Source organism: Lipophrys pholis, assembly GCF_963383615.2.
Source record: "Lipophrys pholis genome assembly, contig: SCAFFOLD_120, whole genome shotgun sequence".
NCBI classification, from domain to species: Eukaryota; Metazoa; Chordata; class Actinopteri; order Blenniiformes; family Blenniidae; genus Lipophrys; species Lipophrys pholis.
The window spans coordinates 10512-22500 of record NW_028292302.1 but is presented as its reverse complement, the minus strand read 5'-3'; the positions used below and the strand labels follow the sequence as shown (position 1 = coordinate 22500).

General features: G+C 45.4%; 1 protein-coding gene across 1 annotated transcript in view; it reads right to left on the bottom strand.

Annotated features, from left to right (window-relative positions):
* Window positions 1–3400, bottom strand: part of rb1cc1 (RB1-inducible coiled-coil 1) — a 34634-nt gene extending 31234 nt beyond the window's left edge. Inside the window, exon 1 of the mRNA XM_080493669.1 lies at window positions 3162–3400. The gene's annotated coding sequence lies outside the window, so the exon portion shown is untranslated. The remainder of the gene's footprint in view (window positions 1–3161) is intronic.
* Window positions 3401–11989: the final 8589 nt, after the last annotated feature.

Below are 11989 nucleotides of genomic sequence, written 5' to 3'. Positions count from 1 at the left end.
CATCTGGTTATCAGAAGGTTAGCGTCTGGTTATCAGCAGGTTAACATCTGGTTATCAGCAGGTTAGCGTCTGGTTATCAGCAGGTTAACATCTGGTTATCAGCAGGTTATCAGCAGGTTAGCGTCTGGTTATCAGCAGGTTAGCGTCTGGTTATCAGCAGGTTAACATCTGGTTATCAGCAGGTTATCAGCAGGTTAACATCTGGTTATCAGCAGGTTATCAGCAGGTTAGCGTCTGGTTATCAGCAGGTTAGCGTCTGGTTATCAGCAGGTTAACATCTGGTTATCAGCAGGTTATCAGCAGGTTAACATCTGGTTATCAGCAGGTTATCAGCAGGTTAGCGTCTGGTTATCAGCAGGTTAGCGTCTGGTTATCAGCAGGTTAACATCTGTGCCCATATTCACAAAGCATCCTGAGGCTAAAAGTCGTCACTCTTAAAAAATCTTAGAATTCCTTGAATTTTAAGATTTTTCATTTCCCTTATTTTCCCTTACCAAGATAAAAGTAATTAACAGAGCATCTTAAGCCCTAAAAGAGCTCCTAAGGTGGAAAACCACGAACAGGACTTTTAAGAAGCCTAAAGGTCGAGTCCTCCTCCGTAAGTTCAGGTCCTGCTGAACAAAATGACCCCATTTCCTCCTTCCTGCTCCTTCTGGCAGAACAAACTAGTTTCAGCTGTTCCAGCCGTCCTGGCTGAACTATGTAGGAGCTGCTCTGCCCAAACTTCTGCTCTGCCGTGTGCTGCTCATGTGTTCCAGCTCACTAATAACAATCAGTCATATTTTAATCATATTTTGCTTGTAACCTCGCTACTGTATGAGCGCTGCAGCTTGTTAACAAGTCAGAGTTTGGAGTTACGTGATGCACCTGAACGCATCACGAAAAGCTGTCAGCTTTTGGCGCACGGACAAAAACAGAAACTCTTTTATTACTGAAACAGTTCAGAGAGATGTGTTTCTGAAAGCACTGGAGAGCAGAAATAAACTGTGCTGTTAAAAAGTTAAAACGCCGCTTCACAGATGTGTGGCTGCTGTGAGGGGGCGTGTCCTGTTGTGAGGGGCGTGGCCTGTGATGAGGGGGCGTGGCCTGTGATGAGGGGGCGTGGCCTGTGAGTTCAACAGCTTGTCCTCGGAGTATTAACAGTCCTGCCAGGCAGCTGGCTGACGTCACTGCTGAATCTTCTTCTTGTTCTTATGGCTTCAGAGGGAGTTTTCAGGGGCCTTAAGAGCTTCTTAAACAGACGAGACGGCGGAAAGACAAAGAGGAAGGAAAGATGTTCTCCGTATGTTGACCAATGTAAAGACACGCGACCCTAACCAGGATGATGATTGTGGGGGGCCTCATCAGGGAGGAGCTCCCAGCTCTCTCTCCTGTCCAGTTGGGCTTTCCACTTCTTTTTTTGGTTCCATTCCATTCATTGTTTTCATCATTCTGCCAAATCAAAGCTATTTTTATAAAAGCTCCACCGATCACAGGAATTGGTGACGCCGCGTCTCGTCCACCATTAATATCAAATACATTAGGAGGTCAAAATATCCCGCGTGGACAGAAAAGATAACAAGAATCAAATCAATATATTAATCAGCATGTGAACGAGGTAAGTTCAATCATGATGACATAAAATAATGTTCATGATTACACATTTTTAATACAGACCAAGATCTCTGATGGGTTAGTTTAACTCTCCATTCATTACGAGGAGCACAGAGGCTTTCTCCTGTCTTCCTTTCTCTACCAACCAATCAGCTTTCAGCAGACTGCATCATGGAGCAACGGGTTGACCACTCCTCCTCACTAAGATAAAAGTTGCTGTCAACTCCTGGATCAGAGTTGCTCTTAGAACCTTCCTCAGTCACTCTGACGCTGAGGTTCCTGGCTGGGAGTTGTTAGGCTGAGACAGGAGCTCTGAGAGGCTCTGGGACGCTTCCAGTCTACAGGCACAGGTTAACATCTGGTTATCAGCAGGTTAACATCTGGTCAGTAGCAGGTTAACATCTGGTCAGTAGCAGGTTACCATCTGGTCAGTAGCAGGTTAACATCTGGTTATCAGCAGGTTAACATCTGGTCAGTAGCAGGTTAACATCTGGTCAGTAGCAGGTTACCATCTGGTCAGTAGCAGGTTAACATCTGGTTATCACCAGGTTAACATCTGGTCAGTAGCAGGTTAACATCTGGTCAGTAGCAGGTTAACATCTGGTTATCAGCAGGTTAACATATGGTCAGTAGCAGGTTAACATCTGGTTATCAGCAGGTTAACATCTGGTCAGTAGCAGGTTAACATCTGGTTATCAGCAGGTTAACATCTGGTTATTAGCAGGTTAACATCTGGTCAGTAGCAGGTTAACATCTGGTCAGTAGCAGGTTAACATCTGGTTATCAGCAGGTTAACATCTGGTCAGTAGCAGGTTAACATCTGGTCAGTAGCAGGTTAACATCTGGTCAGTAGCAGGTTAACATCTGGTTATCAGCAGGTTAACATCTGGTCAGTAGCAGGTTAACATCTGGTTATCAGCAGGTTAACATATGGTCAGTAGCAGGTTAACATCTGGTTATCAGCAGGTTAACATCTGGTCAGTAGCAGGTTAACATCTGGTTATCAGCAGGTTAACATCTGGTCAGTAGCAGGTTAACATCTGGTTATCAGCAGGTTAACATCTGGTTAGTAGCAGGTTAACATCTGGCTAGTAGCAGGTTAACATCTGTTAGTAGCAGGTTAACATCTGGTTATCCGCAGGTTGACATCTGGTTAGTAGCAGGTCGACAGCTGGTTAACATCGGGTTATCAGCATGTTAACATCTGGTTATCAGTGTGTTATCGGTACGTTAACAGCTGGTTATCAGCAGGTCAACCGCTGGTTAGCTGCGGTAACTCGTGGCTCTCCGTACCCGGTGAGCCTCACCTGGTCAGCGGGCCTCCGCTGGCCCCCAACGGAGCTGAGGCCTCGGCCCCGCAGTGAGCCGTGGTGGCGGGGCAGCGGGCCTCCGCTGGCCGCCGGGCGGAGCTGAGGCCTCGGCCCGTCCCGACTGCTAACGGCTAACAGGTCGGTAACATCCCGCAGCCGCAGCGAACACACCGCGAACGTCGCGCTGATAAACCGAATGAAGCCCCTCAGACCACCGCCACACACCCCGTGGAGCCCACAGTCATCCCCGGTTCTTACTTGAGTCATCCGCTCTGCGTCGGTCCTCCGCCTCGGTCTCCTGCCGCGGTAGCGAACGCATAGAGCGGATAGCCGCAAAACTAACGCCAGCCGCGCTAAACCACGGCGGATGAACCGAGCAGCATGACTAGTGGCGGGACCGGGGCATGGTCAAGCGGGGGGCCAGAGGAGCCGCGGAGGAGGTGACACTATGGGGCTGAAGCAGCGTCACCTTACCGGGAGCTCACGGAGCTGACTGCTAACGGAGCTAACGGCTAACTACCTCAGCCGCTCCGCTGGTTTGTTGTTGTCATCTGTCGGTGGGCGAGTCGTTGACGATTCGAGTTTCTGGGCTGAGTCTCATCGAGTCGGTTCGTCACTGACGTGTTGGCCACCCCAGGGTCACTGCATTATTATTACAGTTTGTTAACCTTTTCCAAAGTTTTTCACAGCACAGTTCATTAACGTGTCCTACACTTTAAGTTTACTACAGTTTACTGCAATAGACCTATTATTGCAGTTTATTATGATTTATTAGAGATTGTTTCAGATTATAACAGGATACAGATATGGAACGTCTGTTACGGCACAAAAGAATTAATTTAGAAAATAAAGTCACTTTAAACTGAGCAGGTTAAAAAAAACTCCACTCACACTCCAGAAACACACTGCACATCCACATGTGTGTGCGTCACTGAGACTCCGCTGCTGCATTGTGGGAAAATAGGAACGCTGCAACATGAGGAGGGGGCGTGGCTAAAGACTGCCGCTGTAGACTGCTACTTAAAGACAGCTAGTTACTGCTGGTTTTAGACTGTTGGTTAAACACTACTGTTATAGACCGCTGGTTAAACACCTGGTTATAGACTGCTAGTTATAGACTGCTAGTTACTGCTGGTTATAGACTGTTGGTTAAACACTACTGTTATAGACCGCTGGTTAAACACCTGGTTATAGACTGCTGGTTATAGACTTCTAGTTACTGCTGGTTATAGACGGCTGGTTAAACACAGCTGTTATAGACGGCTACTTATAGACCGCTAGTTCCTGCTGGTTATAGACTGCTAGTTAAACACTGCTGTTATGGACTTCTAGTTACTGCTGGTTATAGAGTGCTAGTTACTGCTGATTGTAGACTGCTGATTAAATACTCCTGGTTATAGACTGCTGGTTATAGACTGCTAGTTAAACACTGCTGTTATAGACGGCTACTTATAGACTTCTAGTTACTGCTGGTTATAGACTGCTAGTTAAACACTGCTGGTTATAGACTGCTCTTTTTCTTAACTTTTTAATTATTCGATATAAACAAAGCATATGAAGATGTAACACAAAATCACACCTGTTTCAATTTATAGTCGACAATAGAAATCATATTATCTATACTGATCAGTAAAGGTAAAGATAAATCTCATGTCACAATCACTTATAGATTATAGATTATAGATTATAGATTATAGATTATAGATTAAACTGAGATCATAGACATTTACTCACTTCTGACTTGTCACTGCTCTTATAGACGTCTGGTTATAGACCATCATCCATCATCCATCATCCATCATCCATCATCCATCATCCATCATCCATCATTCATTCATTCATTCATTCATTGGTCAATTTATCCATATTAAACAAATCCATAATCTATAACCTATAATAGGTTATAGATTATGGATTAAGGGTTATACATTATACATTGTAGGTTATGGATGATAGGTTATAGATGATTGATAGATGACAGATGATAGATGACAGATGACAGATGATAGATGATAGATGGTAGATGGTAGATGATAGATGATAGATGATAGATGATAGATGATAGATGATAGATGATAGATGGTAGATGATAGATGATAGATGATAGATGATAGATGATAGATGGTAGATGATAGATGATAGATGATAGATGATAGATGGTAGATGATAGATGATAGATGATAGATGGTAGATGATAGATGATAGATGGTAGATGATAGATGATAGATGATAGATGGTAGATGATAGATGGTAGGTTATAGATGATAGATGGTAGATGATAGATGATAGATGGTAGATGGTAGATGATAGATGGTAGATGATAGATGGTAGATGATAGATGATAGATGGTAGATGGTAGGTTATAGATGATAGATGATAGATGGTAGGTTATAGATGATAGATGGTAGATGATAGATGATAGATGGTAGATGGTAGATGATAGATGGTAGATGATAGATGGTAGATGATAGATGATAGATGGTAGATGGTAGATGATAGATGATAGATGATAGATGGTAGATGGTAGATGGTAGATGGTAGATGATAGATGATAGATGATAGATGGTAGGTTGTAGATGATAGATGGTAGGTTATAGATGATAGATGGTAGATGATAGATGATAGATGGTAGATGGTAGGTTATAGATGATAGATGGTAGATGATAGATGATAGATGGTAGATGATAGATGATAGATGGTAGATGATAGATGATAGATGATAGATGGTAGATGATAGATGATAGATGGTAGATGATAGATGATAGATGGTAGGTTATAGATGATAGATGGTAGATGATAGATGATAGATGGTAGATGGTAGATGATAGATGGTAGATGATAGATGGTAGATGATAGATGATAGATGGTAGATGGTAGGTTATAGATGATAGATGATAGATGGTAGGTTATAGATGATAGATGGTAGATGATAGATGGTAGATGGTAGATGATAGATGGTAGGTTATAGATGATAGATGGTAGATGATAGATGATAGATGGTAGATGATAGATGGTAGATGATAGATGATAGATGGTAGATGGTAGGTTATAGATGATAGATGATAGATGGTAGGTTATAGATGATAGATGGTAGATGATAGATGATAGATGGTAGATGGTAGATGATAGATGGTAGATGATAGATGGTAGATGATAGATGGTAGATGGTAGATGATAGATGGTAGATGGTAGATGGTAGATGGTAGATGGTAGATGATAGATGGTAGATGGTAGATGGTAGATGATAGATGGTAGATGGTAGATGGTAGATGGTAGATGGTAGATGATAGATGATAGATGATAGATGATAGATGATAGATGATAGATGGTAGATGATAGATGATAGATGGTAGATGATAGATGATAGATGGTAGATGATAGATGATAGATGATAGATGGTAGATGATAGATGGTAGGTTATAGATGATAGATGGTAGATGATAGATGATAGATGGTAGATGGTAGATGATAGATGGTAGATGATAGATGGTAGATGATAGATGATAGATGGTAGATGGTAGGTTATAGATGATAGATGATAGATGGTAGGTTATAGATGATAGATGGTAGATGATAGATGATAGATGGTAGATGGTAGATGATAGATGGTAGATGATAGATGGTAGATGATAGATGATAGATGGTAGATGGTAGATGATAGATGATAGATGATAGATGGTAGATGGTAGATGGTAGATGGTAGGTTATAGATGATAGATGATAGATGGTAGATGGTAGGTTATAGATGATAGATGGTAGATGATAGATGATAGATGGTAGATGATAGATGATAGATGGTAGATGATAGATGATAGATGATAGATGGTAGATGATAGATGATAGATGGTAGATGATAGATGATAGATGGTAGGTTATAGATGATAGATGGTAGATGATAGATGATAGATGGTAGATGGTAGATGATAGATGGTAGATGATAGATGGTAGATGATAGATGATAGATGATAGATGGTAGATGGTAGGTTATAGATGATAGATGATAGATGGTAGGTTATAGATGATAGATGGTAGATGATAGATGGTAGATGGTAGATGATAGATGGTAGATGATAGATGATAGATGGTAGGTTGTAGATGATAGATGGTAGGTTATAGATGATAGATGGTAGATGGTAGGTTATAGATGATAGATGATAGATGGTAGGTTATAGATGATAGATGGTAGATGATAGATGGTAGATGGTAGATGATAGATGGTAGGTTATAGATGATAGATGGTAGATGATAGATGATAGATGGTAGATGATAGATGGTAGATGATAGATGATAGATGGTAGATGGTAGGTTATAGATGATAGATGGTAGATGATAGATGGTAGATGGTAGATGGTAGATGGTAGATGGTAGATGGTAGATGATAGATGATAGATGGTAGATGGTAGATGATAGATGGTAGATGGTAGATGGTAGATGGTAGATGGTAGATGATAGATGGTAGATGGTAGATGGTAGATGATAGATGGTAGATGGTAGATGGTAGATGGTAGATGGTAGATGGTAGATGATAGATGATAGATGGTAGATGGTAGATGATAGATGGTAGATGGTAGATGGTAGATGGTAGATGGTAGATGATAGATGGTAGATGGTAGATGGTAGATGATAGATGGTAGATGGTAGATGGTAGATGGTAGATGGTAGATGGTAGATGGTAGATGGTAGATGGTAGGTTATAGACGATACACGAAGATCGTTTAGTGTTTGTGCGTTTCTGTTGTTGTTTCCTCCTGTAATGTGTTTTCTAACCAGCAGAGCGCGCTGACACTCCCCCGCCAGGGATCAAAACCTGAGGACAGAATCTGCAGCCCAACGGACAGGAAGTGATGGGAATCCAACCCACCACCCCGAAACGGGCCACACACACACACACACACACACACACACACACACACACACACACCACTACACTGTCAGAGTACTCACCAGCTGCCACAGTACCAGGCTTCATACTTGCCACTGCTGAACACTGAAAACTAAATATTGTAAAAAGTACTGCACTGCGTGTATTTCCCCCCTCAGGGTCTCTTACATTTCCATGTGTGTGAATCTCTCTCTCTCTCTGTATATATAAATATATATATATTTATTACATGGGCTCAATAAAGTCTGATCAGATCTTAATAACATCCCCCTCCCCCCTCCCTCAGCTGCTCTTCTCTGCTGCAGCTCCTTGTTGTGTAACCCCCCCACCCCCCCACCAGAAGCCTGACGCGATGGTTGATGTTGGGGGGGGGGGGGGGGGGGGGGGGGGGGGGGGGGCGCTGTACGGGAGGGATCAGCAGTAGGAGGGTGGAGGCGGGGGGGGAGGGGCTCTGGACGGAGCACCGAGCGGAGGCAGTTCCGTCGGATCCCAGGAAGGAGCGTCTCAGGCGGCGGAGCCAGCAGCCCTTTGTCTCCCCCGCAGAACCGGAGAACCGAACCACCGGAGTACCAGGCCAGGCTGCCGGGAACAAACACCGAGCAGGCCACGGACGGAACATGAATCTCGGCGCCGCTCCGGTGGAATGAGCCGCGTGTCGCTGCAGCGGGAGACCGGCCGTTGATGCTCCGAGAGCGGATCCACATCCACCGGGACACCGAGCCGTTGCCGTCCGTGAACACACACACACACACACACACACACACACACACACACACACACACACACACACACACACACACACACACACACACATGAATTTCCAGTCCGGGGTTCCGGGCTCCGGTATCGGGCAGCAGACCCAGCCCGCCATGGCCTCTCCGGGTCCGGTCCCGGCGCCCGTCCCGGTCCCGGTTCCCCAGTCCATCCCGTCCCAGTTCGGGTCCGGGTCCTCCGCCGGCTCCGGGGCTGGACAGTTTGGTTCGGGGACGGTTTCGGGCCAGGCTGCGCAGTCCGGCGGTTCCGTCCTGTCAAACTCGGCCGCCATCCGGGCCGAGATCCACCGTTTCGAGTCGGTCCATCCGAACATCTACGCCATCTACGACCTGATCGAGCGCATCGACGACCTGGCCCTGCAGAACCAGATCCGGGAGCACGTCATCTCCATCGAGGGTGAGTCTGCTGCTGATTCAGTCCGACCCGGTACGATCCGGTACGATCCGGTACCACCGGGACCCCTCAGCCCTCCTGTCAGCTGCACAACACTCAGGGAGGGGGGTTACCAGAACCAGAACTAGAACCTCTCAGAGATTCTCTGCTGAACAACAACCAAAACATTAAACCCACATGAACAACCAGAACTGGAACAAGAACCAGGACCTAACCAGACCAGACCCTGACCAGGACCAGAACCTCTTAGAGATTCTTTGCTGACACGAAGAACCAGAACTAGTCCGATGTGGACCAGACCAGCTCGGCTCAGTTCTAGTTAAGGAAATGATCACCATTAACTACTGATACTAATGATTACCAAACTGATGAACTGATGAAGGGATGAAGAGGTGAAGAGGTGAAGGGATGAAGAGGTGAAGGGATGAAGAGATGGAGGATGAAGAGGTGAAGGGATGAAGAGGTGAAGGGATGAACTGATGAAGGGATGAAGAGGTGAAGGGATGAACTGATGAAGGGATGAAGAGGTGAAGGGATGAAGTGGTGAAGGGATGAAGAGGTGAAGGGATGAAGAGATGGAGGATGAAGAGGTGAAGGGATGAAGAGGTGAAGGGATGAAGAGGTGAAGGGATGAAGAGATGGAGGATGAAGAGGTGAAGGGATGAAGAGGTGAAGGGATGAACTGATGAAGGGATGAAGAGGTGAAGGGATGAAGTGGTGAAGGGATGAAGAGGTGAAGGGATGAACTGATGAAGGGATGAAGAGGTGAAGGGATGAACTGATGAAGGGATGAAGAGGTGAAGGGATGAAGTGGTGAAGGGATGAAGAGGTGAAGGGATGAACTGATGAAGGGATGAACTGATGAAGGGATGAAGAGGTGAAGGGATGAAGAGGTGAAGGGATGAACTGATGAAGGGATGAAGAGGTGAAGGGATGAAGTGGTGAAGAGATGAAGGGATGAAGAGGTGAAGGGATGAACTGATGAAGGGATGAACTGATGAAGGGATGAACTGATGAAGAGGTGAAGGGATGAAGAGGTGAAGGGATGAACTGATGAAGGGATGAAGAGGTGAACTGATGAAGGGATGAAGAGGTGAAGGGATGAAGAGGTGAAGGGATGAACTGATGAAGGGATGAAGAGGTGAAGGGATGAAGTGGTGAAGAGATGAAGGGATGAAGAGGTGAAGGGATGAACTGATGAAGGGATGAACTGATGAAGGGATGAAGAGGTGAAGGGATGAAGTGGTGAAGAGATGAAGGGATGAAGAGGTGAAGGGATGAAGAGGTGAAGGGATGAACTGATGAAGGGATGAAGAGGTGAACTGATGAAGGGATGAAGAGGTGAAGGGATGAAGAGGTGAACTGATGAAGGGATGAAGAGGTGAAGGGATGAAGAGGTGAAGGGATGAACTGATGAAGGGATGAAGAGGTGAAGGGATGAAGAGGTGAAGGGATGAACTGATGAAGGGATGAAGAGGTGAAGGGATGAAGAGGTGAAGGGATGAAGAGGTGAAGGGATGAACAGATGAAGAGGTGAAGGGATGAAGAGGTGAAGGGATGAACTGATGAAGAGGTGAAGGGATGAAGAGGTGAAGGGATGAAGAGGTGAAGGGATGAAGAGGTGAAGGGATGAAGGGATGAAGAGGTGAAGGGATGAAGAGGTGAAGGGATGAAGAGGTGTAGAGGTGAAGGGATGAAGAGGTGAAGGGATGAAGGGATGAAGGGATGAAGAGGTGAAGGGATGAAGAGGTGTAGAGGTGAAGGGATGAAGAGGTGAAGGGATGAAGGGATGAAGAGGTGAAGGGATGAAGAGGTGTAGAGGTGAAGGGATGAAGAGGTGAAGGGATGAAGGGATGAAGAGGTGTAGAGGTGAAGGGATGAAGAGGTGAAGGGATGAAGGGATGAAGAGGTGAAGGGATGAAGAGATGGAGGATGAAGAGGTGAAGGGATGAAGAGGTGAAGGGATGAACTGATGAAGGGATGAAGAGGTGAAGGGATGAACTGATGAAGGGATGAAGAGGTGAAGGGATGAAGTGGTGAAGGGATGAAGAGGTGAAGGGATGAACTGATGAAGGGATGAACTGATGAAGGGATGAAGAGGTGAAGGGATGAAGAGGTGAAGGGATGAACTGATGAAGGGATGAAGAGGTGAAGGGATGAAGTGGTGAAGAGATGAAGGGATGAAGAGGTGAAGGGATGAACTGATGAAGGGATGAACTGATGAAGGGATGAACTGATGAAGAGGTGAAGGGATGAAGAGGTGAAGGGATGAACTGATGAAGGGATGAAGAGGTGAACTGATGAAGGGATGAAGAGGTGAAGGGATGAAGAGGTGAAGGGATGAACTGATGAAGGGATGAAGAGGTGAAGGGATGAAGTGGTGAAGAGATGAAGGGATGAAGAGGTGAAGGGATGAACTGATGAAGGGATGAACTGATGAAGGGATGAAGAGGTGAAGGGATGAAGTGGTGAAGAGATGAAGGGATGAAGAGGTGAAGGGATGAAGAGGTGAAGGGATGAACTGATGAAGGGATGAAGAGGTGAACTGATGAAGGGATGAAGAGGTGAAGGGATGAAGAGGTGAACTGATGAAGGGATGAAGAGGTGAAGGGATGAAGAGGTGAAGGGATGAACTGATGAAGGGATGAAGAGGTGAAGGGATGAAGAGGTGAAGGGATGAACTGATGAAGGGATGAAGAGGTGAAGGGATGAAGAGGTGAAGGGATGAAGAGGTGAAGGGATGAACAGATGAAGAGGTGAAGGGATGAAGAGGTGAAGGGATGAACTGATGAAGAGGTGAAGGGATGAAGAGGTGAAGGGATGAAGAGGTGAAGGGATGAAGAGGTGAAGGGATGAAGAGGTGTAGAGGTGAAGGGATGAAGAGGTGAAGGGATGAAGAGGTGAAGAGGTGAAGGGATGAAGAGGTGAAGGGATGAAGAGGTGAAGGGATGAACTGATGAAGAGGTGAAGGGATGAAGAGGTGAAGGGATGAAGAGGTGAAGGGATGAAGAGGTGAAGGGATGAAGGGATGAAGAGG